Source organism: Rhodnius prolixus, unplaced genomic scaffold (genome assembly GCF_049639745.1).
Source record: "Rhodnius prolixus isolate KJV_2025 unplaced genomic scaffold, Rpr scaffold_10, whole genome shotgun sequence".
Classification (NCBI taxonomy): Eukaryota; Metazoa; Arthropoda; class Insecta; order Hemiptera; family Reduviidae; genus Rhodnius; species Rhodnius prolixus.
The window spans coordinates 28,013,063-28,040,866 of NW_027411615.1; the positions used below are offsets into that span (position 1 = coordinate 28,013,063).

General features: G+C 35.1%; 1 protein-coding gene across 7 annotated transcripts in view; it reads left to right on the forward strand.

Moving 5' to 3' along the window:
- The window catches only part of kek2 (leucine-rich repeat, immunoglobulin-like domain-containing kekkon 2 protein), a 562,599-nt gene that overhangs the window by 232,801 nt on the left and 301,994 nt on the right, over positions 1–27,804 (forward strand). For 2 of the 7 annotated variants that reach the window (XM_074133670.1, XM_074133669.1), the window contains exon 3: positions 22,044–22,084. The exons of the other annotated variants lie outside the window; for them this stretch is intronic. The gene's annotated coding sequence lies outside the window, so the exon portion shown is untranslated. The remainder of the gene's footprint in view (positions 1–22,043; positions 22,085–27,804) is intronic. 7 annotated transcript variants of the gene reach the window in all.

Genomic DNA, 27,804 nt, shown 5'->3' on the forward strand with positions numbered 1-27,804 from the left:
AAGATTTGAGAATTAGACCCAGGTGGGTAAAGGAACAATCTACCAGATTTTTAAATAATAAAGAAATCATGACAATTGTAAAAAAAATTTTTATTTTTCCTCTTTGTACAGCTTTTACCACATTTTTGTTTATTGGAATAAAAGAGTTTAAACCCAAAGTTGAAAGGTTAATTGTAAAGAGCAGAGTTTGTATAGTGTCTTGTGTATATAGTAATTTAGGTATACAAACAATGGTGGAAAAAGCGTTTCCCATTTGGATAGGGGTTACATTTAGCCCTCGCCCACTCTTTTGCATTGTGAGGATGTACAACACCATAGCCACTCACCTACTTCTACTTCTCCATCTTCCACAGCCTCCTGTGTCCTTCTGCTAACTTAATAATTAAACTTTTGACATTTACATGCAGATTTACTTATTTTAATTTCTTTTTTAATTTTTTTTCCTTCTTGTTCTTCTTCTTTTTATATGAATATACGTACGTAAAAACATGAACATATTTGTGTTTTTCTTTATTTTTTTAATTTACATTTCAAAATTTGGTAGAAATAAACTTAATCTTAATGATTTTATTGCTATATTTCAAAGAATCATGTTTCTTTTTATAACTTAACTCAGATTTTTTCTTTTTCAATTTGTAGCTAAGAATTTTTGAGTAATTTGAAGCTGAGAACAAAGACGCGGAGGCCTTAAAGAAAAACAAATTTAAAGCTTCTTCTAAAACGCTTAATCACCAGCGTTTTCTTATCTTCAGATCATCAGGAATCCTTCCTTGCCATAATTTTGGATTCAAGCAAATGCACTCTCCAACTTTCAATGACTAAATCGGATTGTTAATGCCGCAGTTGCCTTTAAGAAGATATTAATACTATAAGCCTGCCCCACGGTAGCCGAGCAGGTTAAGAGGCGAGACCTGCAAAGCTAATATGCATTGTGGCACTGGGTTGGATTCCCGGTCTTGGCCTTGGATTTTATTTAATGGTTAAATGAGAAATAGTAAAGTACGTTTGCTAGTCGCCTCCGTCCGCGACACCTAGTAAATGGTAGTTGGACGTTAAGCCCCACTTGAAAAAATAGGCGATTACTTTACTTTACTTTAATACTATAAGCCTTCCTCGATGTCTCTTAGGCATCTGACAATGTGTCTGAGTGAGGTGATTTTTGTTTTTAGACGGAACTGGAAATCGCCGGATATTTTCCCAAATTTTATTTCAGAATTTCCTTTTTCTTACAGGTTGATTTCTAAAATCAAAAAGAATTTCAATTTCATTCAACTGAGAGCCTGGTGATTTTGGGAGACTATTAGTCCATTGGAATAGACCACAGTTCAAACAGCTTATCATGGTTGTTACAGAATTTCTTACTTGTGACGTTTTCAATGAATGATATTCGCACTTTTCGGTGCGTGTCCAAAATTTTCTACTTCTTTCTCTATAACGCACAAATACTATGGAAATTTTTTCCCACTTTTCTTATTCGACTTCATTCCTTTTACAAAATGAGTAAGTAAAGTAATGCGCCTATTTTTTCAGGCCAGGGCTTAACGACCAACGTAATTAGGTGTCACGGACGGAGGCGGAAGCTCATACTTTACTATAAACAATTTTTTCTAACAAATAAAAAGTAGTCATACGAGGGATTCGAACTGGAGATCTGCTTACAAAGTCAAGCTCTTGACCACTAGACCAACACCCGCCTCTTTTACAAATGAGTATTTCCTGGGAGTGACACGTGGTTTGCCGACAAAAAGAAAAACTTAGAACATAAAAAAATGGAGGAAGCCAAACTCTTTTCGGCCATACTTTGACTTTAAAACTAAACTGTATAATTGGCACTCAGTAGACGAAGCCAACTTTAACGATCAACTCTCGCGTTACTACAGTCGCATTACTTACGTAAAACTGTTTAATAAAGTTTAGGGCTGCCTTTACCAGAAGTCCTGCTCCTAAAATATTAATGATATTATATTTTAATATAGACTTTCCTCAAATTCTATTTTACTCTATAACTTCTTCTTAAAACTTTTCTACTTTTTAATTTCTCGCAAAAAAATAGCGTTTTTTCTTTATTAAACTTTATGCTAATCGATATTAATGAATTTCGATAAAATATTGAAGCATTAAATCTTCCTACCTTCTTTTACTAATTAAACAAACTCTTGCGATTATGCCAAATTTTTTCTAAATTGAGTTTTCAGCAGACATATTGGTTTTGAGGAACCGGGGTCCGAAAATGTAGGTTTTAAAATATAGTCTAACACGATAAAGTAAACTCCACTTCAGCCTGCAATCTCATATAAATAAATCCTCTAGCTCAAAATCTTTCTTCTAGAACTCTTCCTGATAACCCGGACAAGACGTCTTAAAAGACAGTGGCCTTGTGATCTCCTCTCATGTGAAGAGAGTGACTAACCATATAATTTTTTGGAGTGTTACCACTTGGTAACTTCTCCACTCGTTTGCTTCATTTGTTACTCTGTTATTGTTACTTATAGCGCTAACGCGCTGATTGTAGCACAAATAAACGCAAAATATATATATATATATATATATATATATATATATACAGGGTGAACCAGTAAGTATTGTCCATAGGCCTACTGTGTGTAGTACATCTAAAGTGGAGTTCAATAACCAACTTCATATTTTCCACTGTTCTTGAGTGACGTCACTTTAATTTTTTTTTCTAAAATCATTACTTTTTTCCAATAAAAATGTTATTACTCAGAAAGTTTTAGTCCGAATTCGATTCTGATGACATGGTTAGAAAGACAGATAAATTTTCTAAAAATTGATACCATTTCGAAGCATAAATTATTCTCCAAAAAGCAACAATCTTCCTCCGGATGCTGGAAAAATAAAAGTAATCGACATTTTTAAGAAAACTCATTAGGCTCTTACGTGATCATTATCAGACCTAGGTGCTGGCACTTTTTATAAAAGTTTCCTTGTTTAATGGGCTTTCAAACGTATATCATTTTCCAGGATTCCTTTTATCTTAGTATGAGAAATTACGTTTGTTTTGCAAGAAAACGTGTTCACAAGCACTCAACAGTGTTAGTTATCAAGTTGTTTAATTCATTGAAAACTCTTTTAGATGGACCAGTTAGGCAATTTTAAAGTAGGCTGTCTTAAAATAAGGAAGTCAAAGGTTACAAATTGCACAAAAAAAAGAAAAAAAAAGGGTTGTTAAGGCTTATTCAGTCTTTTCTTTTTCAACAGGTAGTTGTGTGTGAAATTGTAATTTGAAGTAAATGCAAACTATATGAATTTTTTTTTTATAAAAATAGCACTTGTTTCAAATATTTCCTAACATTTTCTCAATTTTTTTTTTTTTTTTTTTTTTAAAGGGCAATTTGTAACCTTTGACTTCCTTATTTTAAGACAGCCTACTTTAAAATTGCCTGCTGGTCCATCTAAAAGAGTTTTCAATGAATTAAACAACTTGATAAACTAACACTGTTGTGTGCTCGTGAACACGTTTTCTTGTAAAACAAACGTAATTTCCCATGCGAAGATAGAAGGAATCCTGGAAAATGATATACCATTTGAAAGCCCATTAGGCAAGGAAACTTTTATAAAAAGTGGCCAGCACCTAGGTCTGATAATGATCACATAAGGGCCTAATGAGTTTTCTTCAAAAATTTTCGATTACTTTTATTTTTCCCAGTTTCCGGAGGAAGACTGAGGCTGTGTTTCGAGAATAACTTATGCTTCGAAGTGGTGTCAATTTTTAGAAAATTTATCTGTCTTTCTAACCATGTCATCAGAATCGAATTCGGACTAAAACTTTGTGAGTAATAACATTTTTATTGGAAAAAAAGTAATGATTTTAGAAAAAAAAATTAATGTCACGTCACTCAAGAACAGTGGAAAATATGAAGTTGGCCAATACGTCATTGAACTCCACTTTAGATGTACTACACACAGTAGGCCTATGGACAATACTTACTGGTTCACCCTGTATATATATATAGTCTTGGCGTAAGTTTGTAGTCGTGCTGCTATTACTTTGTATACATATTACAAATATATACTTTTATATATTTGTTTTAAATTAATATTTAACAATTATACATATTCTTTTCACTGAACTTAATATTTAGATTATGAACTTGGTGAAATGTTTTTTTTTTTATCCAAAATTTTTTTGTTGGCACTTTTTAAATCAAGTTCCAGATTAATGTTCATTTTTACAATTTAAAATTCAGAATTTGGAGAAAACGTTTAAATTTAGGAGTCTAAAAAGTGTGCCCAATACATCATTGGGTTTAGAAAAGTCCCCAATGCGCCTCTGGAGTCTAGAATACATGACAGTACATTAAATGATTAGAAGTTTAAAAAAAAACATATTTCAGACCATTTTTACAACGAAATTTAAGAACATAAAAGAGAAGTCCACGTATATTAATGAATCAAAACTTTCTAGGTAACAATAAAATTTTAAATTTTTTAACGAATCAATTAAATGGTTTCATCGCTCTCTCTCTCTCTCTCTTACTTCGAAAAAAAAAATCAACTTAAAATTATTCAACCAGTTCAAACAACAATACAAATCGATTTCCATATACACATTCATATATTAAAGCCGGTTTTCATTTTGTGAAGGCTGTGGTAATTAACTGCGCTCAATCATGTGTATGTAGCTTTGTGTGATTGTAATGGCTGTGACTATTTGTTTGTTTAGTTATTTGTTGTTAACAATTTTATTGTATAGGAAATGTTGGTTTGTTTTTTTATTTTTATTTTTTATTGGTTACATTGTTTGCACACAAAACTGGTCTGGTAAATTTTAGTAAAATGAATTTTATACAATGGGGATTTTTTACTGAGTTGATTTGGATTAATTTCTCGCCTAGCTACTAGTTTCTACGTTTGTTCGCACTCAGGAGATTTGCTGAAAGGACTGATATTTCAGTTAATTTCAGTTGGTTATTGGTAACCCATGGATATCCTGGATTAGATTTGGATTTATACTTGGGAAGTTAATAAAGCCAAATGTGGCTCTCAGTAATGGTAGCTAGATGTAGTTTATTGTCAGAAATGTCCGATTTCTGTAGGAGACGGTTTGTAAGCTTAGTTTGCTTACTATTCCAGCATTCTCGTAGGAGCGAATATTTCATAATTGTTCATAATACGAGGTGTGGCTATTAAATAACGAGAATATTGCTGTAAAACATTTTATTTTAAATTTATACATATTTAGTTATTATCACCTTCAATATACACCTCTCCCCTATCCCTACAAAGCTCCATGCGAATTTACCATTGTTCGAAACAGTGCTGGAAGTCTTTTTCTGTGAGCTCCTGCATGACGCGTGCCGCTTTTTCTTTCACAGCCATCAACGGACTGAAATTGTGTTCCTTTTAATGAAGATTTGACTTTGGGGAACAGATAAAAGTCACATGGGGCCAGATTAGGCGAATAAGGCGGATGGCCTAAAACTGGGATGTTGTACTTGGCTAGAAACGTATCGTTGACAAGACAATGCAGTGTGAGCCGGCGCGTTGTCTTGATGGAGAACCCATGACTTGTTCTTCCACAAATCGGGTGGTTTTTTCCTTACTCTTTCACGGAGTTGAGCAAGCACCTCACGGTGTAGTAATGTTGAATAATTAGAATCGATATTTTCATCCGTTTTGGACGTGGAAGGGCGACCCGGGTGGTCATCTCCGACGTCTTCTCGGCCATCTTGGAAACACTTGAACCAATCAAAACTCGCGCTGATGTGATTAACATTCATCGCTATAAACCTCTTTTAATAAAAGATAAAAGTTTCAGTAGCGGTTTTATCAAGTTTTGATGTGAAATTTCATGACAATTCGTTGCTCTACTACATGTGTAGTATCATGTTTTCGGTAAAACGAAACTAACACCTCTTGCACAAACGACGGTTCCGGTCAGACAGATTTCTCTACAAACACGTGAGACGTTGCAATCGAAAGAGAAGGCTTTACGCTGCACAGCTGTCGGACGTTAGGATTTGGCGCTTGTAGCAGCATCAGTCTCGTTATTTAATAGCCACACCTCGTATTGTTTCATAATAGATCATTTATTAAAATATAATAGTATGTATTCAATTAAAACCTACTGGAATGAACAGCCGCATCCCCATAGTTCTAACTAACAAATCTTTTTTAAAATCCAATTGTTTAAGTCATATTTACTTTTTATAAGGAATCTTTCCAACACCCACTCTCATAGAATCACTCAATAAAATTTCTGAAAAAAAGTTTCTCCAGTAAAAATTGTAGATTTATGTGTTTGTTATCACTGTACAATGTTTAAATAAAATCTCAGCAACCGACTACGAGAAAATCTTGAAAGTTCGAAAACATCTATTCGGATCTTCGAATTGTGGCGCCATAATGAGATCCTGAATCTCTGAAATTGTTAATTAGAAATTGCATCCAGACAATAACGGAAGTGTTCCCTCACGATAGATTGCACTCAGATAGCAATATTCTTATCCTGCTAGCGATTGATTAAATTTGCGGATTTTTTTTTTAAAATTGAAGCTTTATTTTTTTAAAGAAAAATTGACCCAAACGCAAATATCATTCTAATTATGTTAACATATCCTGCTGCATTTTTTTTTTGTGTGTTTTTGTAAATCGTCTAATTATTCTACATTGTTTTGGCATTGAACCTTGTCAATTAGTGGTAGCCCACAAATAATTTCGATTTATTTTCTCTATGTTCTACTTTTTGTCGATTGAACATTCTCGATTCTTTGTGTCAACTTGCTAATCGAATCAGTTTAACCAAAGATTATTGTCGTAACAATTGCAGTTCTACAGCAAGAGATTTTCACTGTGCAATAAAATTTCATAAATTATTACTTAATCCCAAACAGATTCTGAGCTCTCTTTTGTATAATGTAATCTTTAATATTCAGCAATGAAAATATTTTCACCTAGTATTTTTTCTTCTTCTTCTTCTTCTTCTTGTCTAAATACTTTGTATAAAACAGAACTTTGTACTAAGTAAGATATGTAAGTTGATACTTTCTTAAGGCTAAGTCCTAGAGACGTGCTTTCCATTATATATAAGTTGTCGCAAGAGATAAAGTTATTAGCGAACTTTGAGCAGCTTTTACTTCCCTTATCTGATACTCACTTTATGTTAATTTAAAAAAAGTATTTACCTACTATCTTAAATTCAGAGAGTTTAAAATGTATTTTAATGTGGATTTAATATCTTTAAAAAAAAAAAAAAGAAAATTGTAATATGGCTTTGAAAATAGTTTTTATAAGCTTGTTTTCTTTTTCTTTTATTAATGAATTTATTTAAAGTTTAAACCTGAAAAGTGGATTCGCAAAAAGTTATACAAAAAATTCCAAAGGCATCAACAACTTAAATTAGCTCCTTGTAATTTGGTGGTATTTTTGAATGGATACACGACTCTTAACTAATAACTTGTTATTTTGCAAAATAATGTTTACACTTAACTCTTTGCGGCTAGGTTGGTTAAAAACTGTCCTACCTTTTGCTGCATGGTGGGATATCTTTTAACCCATCTCGAAAAGTTGGAAGTTATTCATACATACAGCTTAATATGTTATTTAAAGTTTTTCATTCAGTTGGCAGTGCTATGCACCAATGGTAAATGCGTAAATAAGTGAAATAATTTTTATATTTATTATAAACTTGACCGATAGTAAAAAATGGTGGCACCGCATACTGTTCTATTATTTGGATGCAGCTGTTGTTAATTCATATATTGTTTATAAAAAAATTGGGTCAAAACATGGAACTTAAACATTTCAAGGAACAGTGCGCTGAAGGACAGTGCTGTACTGTCTGCAAAGTTCCGCTTTGTTTTGGTAAAAAGTTGTGTTTGAATGAACATCCTATAAAGCATTAGTTGCATAGTGGTATTATACAATACCAGTGGCCCGCACTAAAAAAGGACTATTGAAATGGTATTAATTTTTTCTTTTCTTTTTTTCTTATTTCGAGAGTGATGATTATTTGAGAGGGATGATTACATACGTAAAATAATGGAAATGAATGTTTATTTCCATTTTTTTATAATAAAAGAAATTCTGTGCAACTAGGGCTTTTATTTTCTTTAAAAGAGTTAAACGAGACAGTTAATTTATTAGCACCTACTTTGACTGGTAGATTGGTTAGCTCTATTTTGAAGAAAAATTTGAATTTAGTGTAAAAATGTGAGCACTTTTGGTAAAAAATACTTGAAATTTCTCTTTAAAAAAAAATATATTAAAATAAGGAAAAAATAGAATTGAGCTAGAATAAAACAAAAAAAAATACACAACCGAAAAAGAATTCAGCTATAAAATAATGAAACCGGAAGATCATCCATAGATGGGTTAACCCTAAACTTGAAGAAAATGTTCAGGAGGAAATTGACTTAAGAACCACTCCACCGGAAAATGAATTCTAAAGAATTGGTATGTTAGTAATTAGGACATCCGGCTGGCAAAAGAAATGCGAAGATAATAACAATTCCATAGAAAATAAAATACAGAATGTAAATGAAGTAAGAAAAACCAAAAAAAAAATGGTCAGTTTTGGATAACAAATCAGGGAGGTGCAGGAAACTACTGCGAATGAAAAATATTAAATTATGGACCAACACACAAAAGGAAGTGAAACAGAGAGAGAATAATTGTATTCATCATGTGACGTATACAAAAAATGTCCAACTTTAAAAAAAAAAATTATTTTTTGTCCTAATGAAGATGTTAAGGGGGGTTTGGGGAGGGTGTTCTCACGGTTTGGGGCCGGGGATGCCCCATTTAAATATTTAAATAGACTTCTCTTGTTTTATAATACGGGACTACATTTTGCTATAAATTCAATAATAATTTGATTTTAAAGGTTTCAACCGAACGAAATCTTTACAAAATATTGCATTAGTCCACCATTGATAGAATTGCTGTGTATTTCTCTCAAAAACCGCTTCTCTTTTATAATTACTGCTACACTTTTACCGAATTTACTCTCTTCAAAGAATAATTAGTAATGCCTATTTTTTAGGTGGGTTTTACCTCCAACTTTCAAATTAGGTGTCATGGACGGAGATGACTGGCAAGCATACTTTACTATACAAAAGTTCTCATGTTAACCATTTAAATAAAAGCCAAGGTATAGACTAGGCGTTGAACCTGCTAAACCAACAATACATCTTAGCATTGCGGGTGTAGCATATAACTGCCCGGCTACCGTGGTGCCTTTTAGGGTACGTTTACAACGGAGCTGTGAGTATAGATGATAGCAGAGATGATAACTGATAGAGTAAAATATAATCGCTGATTAGTGTGCACAATAGAGCTGTGATACATGCAACATGTCCGAGTAGTGAAGAAGAGTTTTTATGTTCAGCAGCAACAAAAAGGTATATTTTAAAGAAAAAACGCTTTAGAAAATATCATGTAGGTACATCCCATAAATAAAAAACGAAGTACTTTGGGTGAATTTCACCATTTATATAAGGAACTTAGAAATTATCCGGATCGTTTTTTTGAATATGTGAGGATGAGTCCACCCACATTCGACTATATTTTAGAAAAAATAAGGTCAAAATTAAGAAAACTTTGGAAAAATTGTCATGGAAATCCTATAACCACAGAAGAAAAACTAGTGATTACTCTTAGGTAAGTAATGATTTTATTGAAAAAAAAACAAATAAATACACATGAAAATAAATGTAAGCACGATTTAAAAAACAAAATATTGTTTAAAAGTAAATAATAACCAAAAATAATGAGTAAAGAGAGCACTAAATAATTTTTCGACGTCCATTTTGAAGCTCCGATACTGGAGTTCAGCTAGCAGAAAAATGAAAAATTCAATTCTATCATCTATGCTCGTTTATACCAGCGAGTATGAGTCACTAGTCGAAGCTTCGTTGTGCACGCTCACATAAGAATGTACTAGGTTATTCTATAAGCGCTGATGCATCATTGCTATCATCTCCGCTATCATCTATGCTCACAGCTCCGTTGTGAACGTACCCTTAGGCTGTTTCAGATCAAAGAGAGCGACGAGCAGCGAGCAAAGAATCGCATGCACATAGTGACGAGTTTAGTCGCGTTTCTCCTTTCGACGAGACAAGATGGAGGAATTATTTCTATATGAAAATTCTTCCTTGAAAATTTGGTATTTACAGCAGCTTAGTAGTAGGAGCTGCAGTGTTCATGATATAAACAGGACTAGACAAGAACTTGGTGAATTCTATCACTTGTACCAACAACTTCGGGAGCAATCTGGCAAGTTTCACCCCATTAATCCTGTTCCATTCCTTATCCAACACAAATCGGTTGTGATGTAGAGGATCCTTTTGGTCTCACAGAGGTTTCTTTAAAAAAAACTACACCAATAAATGAAGCGATATCCATTTCAACCTTGAAAATTGAGCGCGATGAGAGCGAAGAAATCAAACATGTCACAACACGTTGCTCTACTCCCTCTTGGTAGCGTTGCTCTATCTTCGCTTTGCTCCCCACTATGCGCGGTCCCATATGTTAACTTGTGTTTGTTTTCACCGCTTTGCTCTTCGGTATCATCGCCACTTTGCTCGCCGCTCCACTAGGTTTCCAGCCTTAAAGAATAACTATTTATTATAAAATTTCTCAAAACATAAAAAAGTCTTCTTTATCAATTCATAAATTCCATGATTAACAAAAAAAAAACGTAAAAAAATAGGGCGTGGTTCCTGCTAATTTTATCTTATCATCAGCCCTGTAATTAGAAAATAATTCACTTCCATAGAAGTTGTGAGGTTCCATTAGGGAATGTAGTTGAAAGAAATAAGTGGAAGATCACACCCCTAGATGGGCGACAATGAGCGGTGGCAAAAGGGTGGGTATCGCCGATGTACACATTAATGGTACTCCCATTTTTAGGTTATTACCAAAGTAGAAATAATTGAAATTTTTTCACATCGTTTGCACCACTTGCTGGCCACTCACTCACTGCCTTTAGGCGAAATTCTCGCCCCACAGGTTAAAACCAATTCCATGTTAAGCACATTGAAATTAATGAATTATGAGCATGTTCTATTTTTAGCATTAAACAAAAAAAAAAGCCTGCTTAGAGGGCTAAACCATGAAAATGAGTAAAATGGAATTAATTATACAAAATGGCCACGGCTAAAAAAGAGATTGAAATTTTCGGAAGCAGAGGGAATTATGAACAAAGGCCTAAGTAAAAAATAGCTCCTGCATAAATTATGCAAAAAAATTGAATTTATTTTATAATTAAATGAAACCATGATATATAAAAAATAAATAGCTTTCTGTAGAACAATTGGAAACGATCTAGACAGTAATTTGTTTAGGCAGAGCCCCTCACAACTTTTCAAATACCAAAACCCATAAAAATAAATAAATATATAAAAACATGGTTACGATATGATGAATCCTGCTAGTGACATCCATTATTAACTTTTTGTTTAAAACTGCTGCAGTCGACCAATCAATTTGTCGACTAAATGTCGACAGAAATTAAGCATAGATCAAACAGAACGAGAACAGCTGTTATTTCATAGCAACGCACTCCTATTCGTGTCATGAATCGCCTTCCATACAGGGAATTAGTTGGCGAGATCGAAGTCACCATACTTTTCGACCTCTCGCCAACAAATAATCAACATGCACCTGTATAATTTCTTGACATTACAACCTTCACCCACTGAGGACCTTTAATGAAATGTCTGGGACAAAATTCCTCAGGGTCCATCCACAGTTTATTTCGAGTTTATTGCCATAACAATAATAATCGTCATAGAACTAGTTTAGGCAAAAACATTTTACAATAACTTTTTCAACTTCTGATTGTATATGTGTTAATTGACTTGTAACGTTGGTGCTAGCTGTACCATTTCGTTCTTGGCACATCATTTTTTTTTTTTTTATCTTTTATTGACATTTGCGACTGCAACGGTTGATGCAACAAGCAAATGTGATGTAATATAATGTCGTGAATGAAGATAGGAGAAGGCATCCAGTGGCGACACTCCATTAACGTGAACAGATGCACTATTGTACTGTTATGAGGAGAGTAGATCGCGGGACCATCTTCTCTTCAATCTCCTTGGAGGATTACCTAGTAATGTGGAAGAAGATAAGTGTTCAAAATTAAGGAAATTTTAAGAAATGAGTTTTAGTAAGGTAGTTAGTTAATGAAAGGGATTTTGAGGTCACTATGAATAGTGAGGTTAGATATGGAGCATTTAAAATTTCCCGAAGTATTTTTGACTGTAATGTCTGGAGGCGTAGAGAGTTGGAACGTCGGTCCCCATACTTCGATGCCGTATGACCCCAAATAGGTCGCAGTAGCAGCAGAAGGTTGACATTACAATTATAGGAGTCTTTTGTTATGTAGCTTGAGTTTAGATCGTATGTCAAGTAGTATTATGTGGCATATAATTAAAAAAATAATAATCATCATTAAAAATATTGTAGTATTACAGCTACCTTTTTGTTTATTCATTTATTTATTTGAATTTGTTATTTATTTTGGTGCATCGACTGCAGCATCATTAGCGCAGGTCGAATTAAATATTTAAACTTCTATTTTAATTGCAACGTTTGGATGTGCAATAGCCATTAGGCTAATTCATCTTTTTTTAATTAATTTCTAATTTTATTAAATAATTTCTTTAGGATTGCATTGAACAATGGATGGTACGTATAAATATTTTATTGAAAACAGCTTTTTTTAAAAAAAAACAAAAAAGGCAATAAAGATTTTGCTAATTATTGATTTTTATTTTGTTCTGTTTTACATTTTTCATCAACTTACGAAACGCATTTTTAATTAAAATCTTTTAACTAATCCCTCGGCTTTTGAATGAATGAATAGCCCAAAAGTTGAATAGTCCAATGAATCCAAAGTTGTTTATACTTTCGGCTATCGATGGAAGGAGTATTCAAAAGCGGTTACCAATGGAAACCACTGTTAGAAAGAGTATAAAATGACAATAAAAGACCGTTTGGTAAAAGCCACAGTGTGTAAAGTTTTCTATTCAAGTCTAGTCAAACGAACATTGTCCTATCCACACAACTGGCAAGTATTTTATTGACTACCGGGCCAGTATTTTATTGACTAAAACTTAGCAAATACTTTGGTAATTCATATTTCATAGAGTTTATTTACGCATGCGTAATAAACCAGAAATTTGTATTAACTTTTTTTGGAAATATGTAATATTTTCAATTCACAATTGATTCAAACCGCGCAGTTGATGCATGAACATTATACGTGACTACCAAGTTAATCTAGCTACTAGCGAGAAAATAAGCTACTAATTTTTGCTCCTTTTCCCAAACTGAGAATCTATAAACTTTTTTATAAAACTTAAAGATAAAAGAAATATATAAAAATACTACCGATGTTCTTCCGCTTGACGATTGTGATGTAAACGGAAGTCATGGTGATTGTTGAATTTAGTTCATTGGAAGAGTTCGTATGACATCAGACTGAATTAGGTCTTTTCTAGGTTCTAGGACATCAAGTTCAGCTGAAGAGCTAGGCGAAGATAGATTTTACTCAGCTCCTTCGAATGTCCAAAGCTCGATTGTCAATCAACAATGGCTGTTATTGAATAGCCAGAATAAAAGAGTGATATGAGATGGCGCCAACTTAACGAAGAGATTTATTATGCTGAACACTCCCTGGAGATTATGAAATACAGCTGCATGTATCTAAGAAATATTTTAGCACTGATTACTGAAAATGTACCAGTGTCTCGTCACATGTTTATCTTTAAAGGTAATCCGGCAGGCTCATTGTAAACATGTGAAATTTTAGAGTGCCCAGAATCGGTGGCGCAATATCTCGAAGAATCTACAATGCAGATGAAGGGTATTTGGAATTAAGTTGATATAGAAAAGCAAGTTTATTAACCTATCTCTGAAGGATTGGAGAAGGTGGTGCAGGAGACTGTAGGTTTAGAAAGATCTAGTGTTAAGATTGAATTTGAGAGTTAAATGAGGGGTTCTATCCCTTACGGTACCCTTCTTAATAATATTTAAATATTAAAATTGAAATTGAAGTAGAAATGAGAATATATTTATAATTTAAAAGAAAGATACAAAATAATTGTAAAAAAGGAGCTTTCAGGCTGCAGTGCCTATGTACACTCCACAATCTTAATATTTACATTAATAAATGGTCCAAACTTACATTCTAAGGCAAAAAACATAAATAACCTTAACTACGTAGAGTTATTAAAGCGAGATATGCTTTAGCCTTTTGTGCTTGTATTTTGTATAACCAAGAGAACTTAAGTTATAATCTACAATATTTTTTACATGTGGGTAGAGACTATTTGCACAGGTAGTTTCAAAGTCTTCGGAAATCACTTGACTTCCTTATACCGCACATTATGTAACTTGCGAACGTTAAGTTGGCGCCATCTAATATCACTCTTTTATTCTGGCTATTCAATACCAGCCATTGTTGATTGACAATCGAGCTTTGGACATTCGAAGGAGCTAAGTAAAATCTATCTTCGCCTAGCTCTTCAGCTGAACTTGATGTCCTAGAACCTAGAAAAGACCTAATTCAGTCTGATGTCATACGAACTCTTCCAATGAACTAAATTCAACAATCACCATGACTTCCGTTTACATCACAATCGTCAAAGTTCTTCAAACACAAAATTCGTACTAAAAAAAAGTGCAAGAAAAAAGTATTGTCGCCTTTACTAAGATACAAACGGTTTTATCGAAGGAGATGTTGCATCAGTTCTTCCCCAGAACCCTGGTCTTCTCTCCTAGTGAATTCGGGGTTCAATTCCTGCCTTTATAAGTTCTTTAAGGTCTTCTTTCATACAGCTGAAATGTCCACTGCTGTTAGTGTTGTTTTAAACAAGTGAACTCTGCCTAGAGGCTGGCTGTGCACTGTAAAAGGTTTCGTATCCCTATAATTTCAGATTTTGACCTTTCTTATTTAAATAAATCAACAAATAATCACAATTTTTCAATGATTCTTTTACTATTGTAATTGGATATTGAATGTATCGAGTGAATCAAATATCTAGGATCTAAAGTTTTTGAGTGATTCCGGTGGCCATTCATACTGTTTGGACTAAATATCGCAAAATTATGAGGTTAGCATACTGGGCTCCTACGCGGAGGTCCCGGGTTCGAATCCAGCTGCTGACCCTTAGATTTTCTCTTCCTAGGAGCTTCTTACAGCTCACTGTCCGGTGATGGACAGTGTTGTCTGTAACGAGAGAACACTGTCCGGAGGCCGGCAGTGCACTGAAAAAAGCTTCGGGCGCCAATAACCTTAGATGTTGACGCGCCTTAAATAAAAAAAATATCGCAAAAGCTATCTGTGAGCGAATCGATTAGTTCAGTATTGGGTAATTTATGTATGCGAGGTAAAAAATGTATGCATAAATGGATTACGTTTTTCTGTAGTGGCGAGGAAGGGCAAAATATTTTTCTTTACATAATTTTTTAGTTGGGCGGAGCCACTAGCGATATTTCAATTATACAAATGCAATTTATTTTATTTAATTAATATTTTATGTAAATTATATTAATACTAAAGGTTGAAATAACAACTGTATTCGAAATAACAGAATCCCCTCTTAGTTATTTCTCTTTCATGTATTTTTGTTATTTATTATCGTGATTTAATTGAAATTATTTAAAATTGGGAACAATAATTCTGAATAACAGGCAAACATAACAATTACACAGAACTATGGGTTGAAAACACTGATCAATAATTCCGTGTAAAATTTACGTATTCAGTTATTGATTTAAAAGATAATTCTCTAGAGATAGAAATAATTTTTTATGGTACTTTTCTTAGTAAGATGATGTATTTTGTGCATGTTTGTACATGCATGGTTATAACTACAAAAAAAACAAAAAAAAAACTGCAAATTATTTGACTATCTCAGTAGCTGTAATCTACAATCTCAGAAGCCATAGAAGTTAACTTAATTAATTAATTCCTTTGTGGAATTTGTTATATACGACTTGACATAGAGAATCTTTCAGCCTGACATGACATTGTTCCCTATATAATACAACCTGTATTAAACTAATATTCAATCTGTTTAAAGCACGTCGTTATCTAAGTTAATACATTGAATTTTATTAACATACTCTCTCCTTTAAAGTGGATTATTATGTGAATTTTACCAAATCTTTCTTAAGTGTACGAGGGTCGTTTGAAAAGTCCGTGCAAAAATAAAAACTACTTAATTCTTTGGGGTAAACTTTTTTTATCTTTCAATATAGTCTCCTTTTAGCCTTATACACTTCGTCCAACGCTGCTCTAGTTTGTTGATCCCTTCCAAATAATAGGATTTGTCCAAGTCTGAAAAATAGCCATTCGTTTCTGCAATCACCTCCTCGTTTGAATAAAATCTTTTTCCCGCCAGCCGTTTCTTCATATTGGGGAACAAATAGTAGTCCGAGGGAGCCAATTCTGGAGAATAGGGGGGGATGTGAAACGAGTTGGAACCCTATTTCCATTAATTTTGCGACCACAATGCTGAGGTGTGAGCTGGTGCGTTGTCGTGATGGAAAAGGACTTTTTTGTGGGCCAATCGTGGGCGTTTTTCTTGCAGCTCGGTTTTCAAACGGTCCAATAACGATGAATAATATGCACCTGTAATAGTTTTACCCTTTTCCAGATAGTCGATGAGGATTATTCCTTGCGAATCCCAAAAGACAGTCGCCATAATCTTTCCGGCCGAAGGAACGGTCTTGCCTTTTTTGGCGCAGATTCCCCCCTGATAACCCATTGTTTAGATTGTTCTTTGGTCTCAGGAGTGTAGTGATGTATCCATGTTTCATCCACAGTGACGGAACGACGCTTAAAGTCCTGCGGATTCTTCTGGAACAGCTGCAAACCGTCCTTGCAACACTTCACACGATTTCGTTTTTGGTCAAGCGTGAGCAATCGCGGCACCCATCTTGCGGATAGCTTTATTAATGTTAAAGATTATTTGTATTTGTAGTATACATCTTGCCATAAAGTTATAAATAAATTAAGTTATCTTTTAACTTTAATAAATTAGCTTTAACAATTATTTAAAGTTTTATTATAGCTTAAAACATTGATACTACATAAAAAAGCATCACGTCTGTGTATCAACGTGTAGGTCCGGTAAGCATTAGGATTCATTCTAATGAATACAATTATTATAAATAGTAATTTAGAATACGTCCCACCTTAGTTATGTTGCATTAAAACTGTCCGGTGATCTACAAAGAATGCACGAAAAACGCCTAATGTTTAAGAAAAAACCCAATTCTAACATTTAATTCATAATTGCGGTAATTTTCAAGTGATTTTTAGCAAAATGTTTCGTTCTTTTACATAATTTAAGTATTTTAATCTCTGTAACCATTACAAAACTTTTACTTTATAATGACTGGGATATATTACAGATAGGATTGTTTAATTCAAAGTTATGAGGATTATAAGGTTGATTGAAAAACAGATAAAGGCACCACGGTAGCCGAGCGGTTAAGCGTTGAGACCTGCAAAGCTAATATGTATTGTGGTACTGGGTTCGATTCCCAGTCTTTAGGCCTTGGATTTTATTTAAAAAGGTTAACAACAGAAATTACAGTAAAGTATGTTTGCTAGTCGCCTCCGTCCACGTCACCTAATTTGGTAGTTGGACGTTAGGCCCGCCTGCCAAAAATAGGCAAAAAAAAATAAATTAAAAACAGATAAAACAGAAATTTATTTGAATTTTAGCAGTTGATGTAGTTGTAAATTATGTAGCTGTTCAGCTCTGGTACAGCAAAGAAAAGTTTTACGAGACCAATTAGCCTTAATTGTCCAACTCGCTTAACTCTCCAAAAATGCTCGTTTGTATTTGTAAACATGGATGAGAATGGCTAGAGCAATGGTATGGCAGCGTGCTCCTGTAGGTGTTCTATGTAGCTGGCATTTTTTTTTCCTGCTCACAAGGGAAATCAGAACATTATCAAATACTAGTCAGCAGGGGTTATAACATGTTAATGCTCGAACTATGTTGCGTTCTTCCAAACATGTTCTCGATCTGTCCGAACATGTATATTGCAGCGATCTTTTTAACATCATTTTGGTTTTTTTATCGGTGTTTTATTCAGTAATTTAAATAAAAACATTTAAATATATCATCTATGTTATCGCTACAAAAGTGTTTCGACATTTTAATGTCTTTGATGGATTACATATAAGTTCCTAAATACAGTTTTATTGAAAGTTGTGAATAATAACTTCTATTGGATCCCGGGTTCCAAGCTGCTGGCCCTTATATTTTCCTCTTCTTAGAAGCTTCTTACAGACAATCACCAGACAGTGTTGTCTGTAACGAGAGAACACTGTGGGGTTCCCGGAAAGCTCCGGGCGCCAACAACCTCAGATTGTAATTGGGCCTTTCACTGCACAAAACTCCACGTTTTGAAATATCTTAAGATTTAAGTATCAAAACACTTGGTCCAATCATAGCTTTTCAAATTTACGAGGGTCGTTTGAAAAGTCCGTGCAAAAATAAAAACTACTTAATTTTTTGGGGTAAACCTTTTTTATTTTTCAACATAGTCTCCTTTTAGGCTTATACACTTCGTCCAACGCTGCTCTAGTTTGTTGATCCCTTCCGAATAATAGAATTTGTCCAAGTCTGAAAAATAGCCATTCGTTTCTGCAATCACCTCCTCGTTTGAATAAAATCTTTTTCCCGCCAGCCATTTCTTCATATTGTGAAACAAATAGTAGTCCGAGGGAGCCAAGTCTGGAGAATAGGGGGGATGTGAAACGAGTTGGAACCCTATTTCCATTAATTTTGCGACCACAACTGCTGAGGTGTGAGCTGGTGCGTTGTGATGGAAAAGGACTTTTTTGTGGGCCGATCGTGGGCGTTTTTCTTGCAGCTCGGTTTTCAAACGGTCCAATAACGATGAATAATATGCACCTGTAATAGTTTTACCCTTTTCCAGATAGTCGATGAGGATTATTCCTTGCGAATCCCAAAAGACAGTCGGCATAATCTTTCCGGCCGAAGGAACGGTCTGTCTTCGCCTTTTTTGGCGCAGATTCCCCCTTGGTAACCCATTGTTTAGATTGTTCTTTGGTCTCAGGAGTGTAGTGATGTATACATGTTTCATCCACAGTGACGAAACGACGCTTAAAGTCCTGCGGATTCTTCTGGAACAGCTGCAAACCGTCCTTACACAATTTCGTTTTTGGTCAAGCGTGAGCAATCGCGGCACCCATCTTGCGGATAGCTTTGTCATGTCCAAATGTTGATGCAAAATATTATGTACCCGTTCATTCGAGATGCCCACAGCACTAGCAATCTCACGCACCTTCACTCTTCTGTCATCCATCACCATATTATGGATTTTATCAATGATTTCTGGAGTAGTAACCTTAACAGGGCGTCCAGAACGTTCAGCGTCACTTGTGCCCATATGGCCACTCCGAAAATTTTGAAACCACTTATAAACTGTTTTAATCGAAGGTGCAGAGTCACCATAATGTTTATCAAGCTTCTCTTTAGTCTCCTGAGGCGTTTTGCCTTTCATAAAGTAGTGTTTAATCAACACACGAAATTCTTTTTCGTCCATTTTTTGCAAATCACTCGACTTCCTCGATTCAAACGAATGCCAAACACAAAGAAATAGACCGATCTGGCTGAAACTTGGTGTGTGTTCTTCCAAGAGATGCTACTAACTAAACATAACCTCGATACGCGCCAGTAGTGCTATCTCTCTGACTTTGCACGGACTTTTCAAACGACCCTCGTATAATAAATTTCCCAAATAATAAAGATTAACATCATTAAACGGTGAACAATGTTTCGGCCTTTAAATAATAATGTATTTCAAAAGCCATTTTGATTAACTCCTAGCTTTAATGAAAATCGTTGCAATAAATTCAACTCTAATTCAATAGCATGCGCTAAATGATAACGGTAAAATTATTTGGATTTGTATTATAAACAGAATTTTTAAAAGTAATGTACATTATGTCATCGCATTTCTCCTTTATTTCATATGCCCAGATGAACTTCTAATCACTTTTGTTCAGTACCACACTTAGTCAAACTAGCGTAGGTTTAGTTTGCTGCAGTAGGTTTGAATAGCGATGGGACAATACAATCATCAATATTACTTTGTCAGCTGTAAATGAGGGTGATGTCGATGAGTACATCCTCGAAAAGGAGATTTTAGTAGCTATTAATCTATAGGCCCAAGCGGAATATTGTGATTAGATTAGGAAGGCTGAAGGGCTAAATAGAATAGAAGAAAATATTACTGAGTAAGAGTTTAGTGGCTAGCATTAGCACTAACTTAGGAACGAGCGTAAATTACAATAACTTAAACTAAATATTAACTATTTCTAAAAGAATTGGCAGAACTGAATGAAGAGTAGAGTAAGGTCGTGAAGAGAGTGTAAGAATAAATCCTCAGCGATTGAATACAATGCCTGAATGCGATTGAGTGTCCTTATATACTCTTTATATTTCTAGATCAGAGAAGGGAGCTTAACTATAAACGAATATTGACAGGTTCGGAGTGGATAAACGCCATAAAATTGAATTCTAACTACGCACCACTTCGTGGTGTTCCTGGTGCCGGTGGACAAATGGTGGGAGAAGTTGGGACCCTCTGCCGCAAGTGTGGCAGGGAGACGGAAACTCCAGCTCATGTGCTGGGAAAATGCCCTTTTAACTCCCTCCTTATCACTCGGCGCCACCATAAGGTCAAGCACGAGCTAATTCGGCTCCTGAGGGAAAAAGGATATACATGCTTTGAGGAAGTTTATTGCATCGACTCAGCGGGATCGACGAGGTATGCTGATATAGTCGCCCTTCATGACCGCGACAGATCGGCCCTAGTCCTCGACCCGACCGTGAGATTCGAGAGCAATGACCCGGACCAGGCGGAGAAGGTGGACTTGGAAAAAAAAGGTATATATGAGAGTTGTGTCCCCTTCTTGAAAGAGAGGTTCCATGACTTCGGTGACCGAGAGTTTCGGGTTCGGGGTCTCTGGTTCGGTGCCCGAGGTGTCATCCCTAAGCTGACTTTCAGCTTCCTTCAGGAGCTAGGGATTGATCTGAGGGAATTGGAGGCCTTGGCGGAGTCTATCATTGTGGACTCGATTGGCATTATCCACCACCACATCTACGGGGCATGAGTTTGATTGTTCTGCCCGCTTATTTGTTGGTATTGTATGATTATGATATGTTATTATTCTGATTTGGATGTTTCTGTTGCTGGTTTGGTTTATTTTATTTTATATTATTTTGTTGACATATTGTATTAGTGTTAGGAACGATTTTCGTTTTTCTTTTTTTGCCTGACGAATTGAGGATCTCACAATGGTGTAGTATTGGTGTTGACTTCTTTCTTTTTTTTTCCACTTTGTCTATATATCTTGATTGACTGATTGGTACGCTGTGTGTCTAGCAACCCGATCTATTTGGGCAGCACCCTTTGTTTTGCAAATATTTGCATTAAAATGTTTCTCTCTCAGGATTTTAGACTGTAAGCTCTGAAGTCGGTTGATGTTCGATTTTTTGGCACTTCCGTAGAGCTGTATTCCGTACGTTCATATTGGGGTAAGTAGGACGGTGTATAGTTTTCTATTATTCTGAGCCCTACCTGGGCTTTAACCGTTTAAATCTTTCACAGCCATTTTTACCAGCTTTTGAATGACCAAATTCTGTGTACATTACAAAATCCAAATGTCCAAATGGTAGGACTAGGAAAGATCTCTTTTTCCGAGTTCACCTTGCTGCACTTAGATTTTCTTTTGCTAGAAACATCTTTAGTTCGATGATGAACTAAAGATGGGTGCATGCGCAATGGGTGCGTCGAGAGATGTCCGGAGGAGTGCAGTTTATTGAATACTTTGATGTTAGGTGTTGACTCTCCATAAATTATTATTAATAAAAGTAACAATTATATTCTACTGTTGCAAAGGTTGTACTGTAAGCTGTGCATATTTACTCTGTAACTGTGTGAACTATTATATTATATAATAATAATAAATATTTATTTTTTTATCAAGAAATTATTAATATTCTTGTCTTTTTTTACAGGTAAGACAGCAGTGACTCAGTGGTACATGCACTTAAAACAGGTAAAATATTTTTTAAGAACGCAGTTGATGTAACTTAAAAGATTTTGTTTTGTTTGCTACAAAAATTTCTATCTTAAGCTTATAAAAATAGCTTCTTTTTTTTGTTCTTCACTGTCAAAAATGTCTTTTAAAAAAGAACAAAAGCGGGCGAAACACATTTATAAGCAGTTTCATTGATTCAAGACTTTTTCAAGCGGAATTAGTTATTATTCCAATCAGAGATTTGAGAGTGACTCATTTGGGAGTCTGCTTCTGAGGGTGTCATCATTTGAGAATCTATCATTAAATATTATCGAGCACTTCAGCGACATCTTAATCTGATTTAATTCCAAAATACTTTCTATTTCTTTGTTCAAGTATTAATCACTTTCTAGTTCAAGACTAATTTTTAAAGGATCATTATTTCAATTACTATTAATGATATTTGCCATTAAATAAAAAATAAACGAATGAAAGACCTATTGACATTTCATGGCTCGTAGGGTTTGATTAGAGTTAGTTAGTAAAAGAAATTACTGCCATAGAACGGTTGACCTATATTTTAAAAGTGAAGAAGAAAAGAAGTTGCCGAGGGATTTAAGGTGGTATTCGTCGTACATTTCCGGCCCCATGGCCTGCCCTTTAATTCTCTTCGGACTAGATATTATGTTTAGACGGTCACGTAAAACCTAAATGTAATGATGGTTCCGGACGGCCGAGTTACTTCCTGATTCCAGTGGAATCTAATCTAACCAAGAATAACGACTTCTAATTTAGGTTTGTGGTTTTTGTTACTCGAACCATTTTATGATTTACTTTTTCTACGTCTCAAGTTTTTGTACGTTTAAACTTAACGTTTAGAAACTGTAACTAAAAGTTTATGGTTTAATCAAAGCAAAGTTATAGTGTGACAAAAAGATTTTTTGTAATTGGCCTTAAACTGGTCTTAATAGGTCGTACATTCACGCCTTCTTTTATCCGCTCTTGGAGGATTCTTTCGTTTGTTTATTTACGAGCAACCTTACAATTTGGAGATTTCATCTAATGAAGGTTATTATATTTTCTCATGACAGATTTTTTATCTTTGACACGCAATCTTGAATGGGATGGATAAACTAACCTTCTGAGATTTTACCATCACTGCTGTTATCCCAGTCAAACAAACACTCAAGTCAAACCAATCACTCAATAATCACTGGAAGTCTTGCAGTTGTAATTGATGAGGGCAAAATTTCTTTTCATCTCACGCGGAAGCTGAATCCAAACTAGAGGTGAAGGCAGGCTTACAGTAACCAAGTACGTTCTACACTCAAGATAATCAAGAGTTCTGCATCAAAGAGTTCTTTGTTAAGAATTTAGCGATAAATAGCCGTTCATTAACCTTGAACGAGAGTAAAGTTTAGCTTGAAAATCCGATCAGTTTATTGTGGTACTTCTTGATGCGTAATTTTCTTTCAAAATTCTAAAGAGAACCAGCTACACCTAGCTCGTAATTTCTTAGGAACAAACTGAGCTAGCAAATCTTCGTGGGTTGGAAAGGGTAACCAAGGCAACCCGTGTTTCTCTGTAAATCCATCCCTTTCTTTAACTCCAGTCACCAGCAACAAGCCTGAAATGGAAGTATTAATCAAGACATCCGGGCAATCTTCTTTCTTTCTTTCTCTTCGGCGCTACAGTCCTAAAAGGACCAGGGCCTCCACAACCAAGGCTCTCCACTGAGGTCTATCAAGAGCCTTCAGTCTCCACCTTCGCACACCCCGCCTTTCTCAAATCTCCCTCGACGTCATTAGCCATCGCATTCTTGGCCTACCTCTTATTCTGACGCCTCCGGGCCTTCCATATAAAAGGCGTTTAGGGATGCGGTTGTCCACCATCCTCTCCACATGTCCTAACCAACTTAATCTTCCTTTTTTAATGTATGCAACGATGTCTGCTTCTCCATAAAGGGTAAGCAGTTCTAAGTTGGTGCGGATTCTCCGTCTTCCTCCCTCGTTCACAGGACCATATATTTTCCTCAATACTTTTCTTTCCCACACTCTCAAGGCTGTCTGGCTCTCTTGGGTCAGAACCCAGCACTCGCTTCCATAGAGTACTACCGGTCTTACCGGGCAATCTTCACAAGATTCATTTAGTCACCAGTGGAGTGGTTATCAGTTACGTATCATAAGAAAACAAACCATGTACCGCCATATAGACTACAGCCTCAAAGGGCATGGTTGCTACGCTACCATAAAATAGTTCTTGTAAATTTCTAATAACTAATACATAAAATACTTTTTTTAAAAAAATATTATATATTATATGTGCGCCAAGAGACGTGAGTGGAGTGAACGACGACCATCCAGTGATGGAAGCCATTAGTTCGCTAGGTTGGCAAGCTTACGCAGCAACCATCCTAGGAGGTCGGCGTTATGTGCTGAGATGATCGCGTGGCCACCGCCGCTTTAGTCTGCGCTGTGGATTTGAAGGAAGTGTTCTAGTGGACATGTTGTGGATCAGAGGGTTGTAATGACTGTGTAGATTTGAGTGGAGTTTTGTGTATCGAGATTGGGCTATTTCCAGAGACGAGAGGAATATTTAGATCAGAGGAGTATATTATGATTGGAGACGTAGAACGGAGAGTTATCTATTGTTCTCAGAATTTTAGATTGTTAAGTTTGAAGTCGGTTGATGTTCGATTTTTTGGCACTTCCGTAGAGTTGTATTCCGTACGTCCATATTGGGGCAAGTAGAACGGTATAGTATTCTTTTGTTCATCAGGGTTAATGTATTTTTTATATTCTCGTATAATTGACTCATACGAACTAGAATAATATAAATGCATAACTTAATTTCTCTTGCTAAATATATATTATGTTTTGTAATTATATTATGTAATTATAAATTACATTTGTCCAGAAATATTAGTAATTAGTGTCCATGTTGATTTTTGGCCTGGTTTGATATAATAATGTAATGTTGGATGCAAAATTCATCACTTCTCATTTGTATAGTTAGTTTTCCAACGGTTTGTTAGTTGGTCCAACAACGGGTAGCACAGGTTGCTGCCAGAACTGACTGGTTAGTACTAATACTATCACAACCTTACACAAACAAACATACCACCCACCATTGTTACAAACTTTGTCTAACTGGGTCGCGTCAATGTGTGTGTAAGCCAGTCATTAAAACTTTCCTTTATTGGGCGAAATGTTCGTTCCTACTTTGGTTTTTTTAAAAATAAATACATTTTTTAGAAAATTATACAGGCAATTTAATTAAGTAGTTCATTTTATTTTTGGCGCATCGACTGGCTTTGACATTAGCGCCTCCAATCTATTATCTTTTCTCAGTAGTTTATTGTCTTAAACAATAGTTTTGTTTGTGAAATTATACCCAATCACAGGTTGGTTATAAATGTTAATATAGGAGAAAAGATCATTAGCATTTTTGTCCCGGAAGTGTAATCGTCATTAAAGGTTTTTTTGGTTTAGTTCTTGGAGGAAGTGGAGGTGATCAGTTTGCAATATAGCACCATGGCGACACTATGAAATTGACCCAATTAGTGACACTCATGTGACACAGGTTGTATGAAGCCAATTAACAGCCAAAAAGCGACCACGCCTATTGACCTAGTAGATTGTCTAGGATGGAAATATCGCTCACATGCATCCTGTTGGGTATCTCTAGCGAAGATCAGCTAATTTCACATCTATAGAACTCAATAGAAACGAAATTTGGTTGTAGATTACCAAACGAGGTATCTGTCTTTCTTTTTACGGCACATTTAATTTTTTTTCTAATCAGATTAAAATCAAACTAAAAAATACGGGATTTACCAATAATATTTAGTGAAAGCAACGTTTGGTTGTTGGTATTAAACAACGAGACTATTGCTGTAAAACATTTTATTTTAAATTTAAACATATTTAGTTATTATCACCTTCAATATACACCCCTCCCCTATCCCTAAAACGCTCCATGCGAATTTACCATTGTTCCAAACAGTGCTGGAAGTCTTTTTCTGTGAGCTCCTGCATGACGCGTACCGCTCATTCTTTCACAGCTTCAACGGACTGAAATCGTGTTCCTTTTTATGCAGATTTGTCTTTGGGGAACATATAAAAGTCACATGGGGCAGGTCAGGTGAATAAGGCGGATGACTTAAAACTGGGATGTTGTACTTGGCTAGAAACGTCTTGACAGACAATGCAGTGGTGAGCCGGCGCGTTGTCTTGATGGAGAACACCGTGACTTGAGTTCTTTCACAAATCGGGTCGTTTTTTCCTTACTTTTTCACGGAATTGAGCAAGCACCTCACGGTAGTAATGTTGATCAATTATAATCGATATTTTCATCCGTTTTGGACGTGGAAGGGCGACCTGGGCGGTCATTCATCACCATAAACTTCTTTTAATAAAAGATAAGTTTCAGGTAGCGGTTTTATCAAGTTTTGATGTGAAATTTCACGACAATTCGTTGCTCTACTACATGTGTAGTATCATGTTTTGCGGCAAAACGAAACTAACACATCTTACACAAACGACAGATTTCTCTACAAACACGTGAGACGCTGCAATCGAATGAGAAGGCTTTACGCTGCACGTCGTTAGGATTTGGCGCATGCATAGTTCTTCTGTAGCAGCATTAGTCTCGTTATTTAATAGCCACACCTCGTATTAGCTAGATGTATAATGTTAGCAAACCCTCTAAAACTTGTGAAAACAACAATTTAGATTCCAAAAACAACTGGCTTCTTCTTGATGTAGTGACTTCAACATTTGCCAATGTTTGAATTACTTCGCGTAATTTGATCTCTTAAAATGACAGATTTCAGTTAGTAAGTAGTGTAAAGATTTGATGGTATTTTGAAAAAAAATACATGTTGCTAATAGCCTGCTATATTTTGTGCAATTAACCCTAAGGTAACATGGCTTACACTGACTTCGACTAAGTAGGTTGGTTTCAACTGATCACTAGATACTTCTGCATTTCTTCTTCGAATATTCAATTGAGTACTTCTTTAGCGAAACGCTAGCTGTTCTACATATCGCTAGCTTTGAGTTAATGCTGAAAAGTAGAAAGTGCATGCCTCGAAGAGACGCCAAGAGCTAAACGGAATTATCAAGTGTTTTTCTTATGGTAACCCAATTTTCGAATTTGTTAGACCTTTGAACATAATATTTAAAATTTTTGTTTTTCAAATTATTAATTTGTAGAATCGGAATTCAAAACATATGGCTCTGCAATACTGGAATAATCCAGTTAGTTTGGCTCCTTTTCTGAATAAGATTGCAGCAATGAAGCCTAATGCATGTATTAACCTCTGTTTCTTTATAGCAATATTTGAGAATTTTATGTCTTCCTTTTCATGATTTTTAATATCTTGTTTTATGTCTTATCGGTTTCTTTTAAAGAGTTCTTCTTGTCGAATACATTTCATTGTGTTTTGTATAAATGTAGTCCATCACTATTTTATGTGGTTGTCGCAATCTGCAATTAAGATTCTTGTTTTAACATGTTAGCCTTTGCATCATAAAAAATGCTAAGTTATTCTTGGACAATTAGTAATTATTTATTCAATAATTTACTATGATAGATACAAGGCAAGGTCTATTAATAGTTTAGTTGCCAAGAAAATAGAATGAGTTTGATTCAAAAATATTTTCACTAATTGTAAGCAAGATTACAGATGTTGAATTTTCTTAAAGCTAATTTTAGGTTTTACTCTAATTATAGCATAATGAAATTCACTTTTTAAT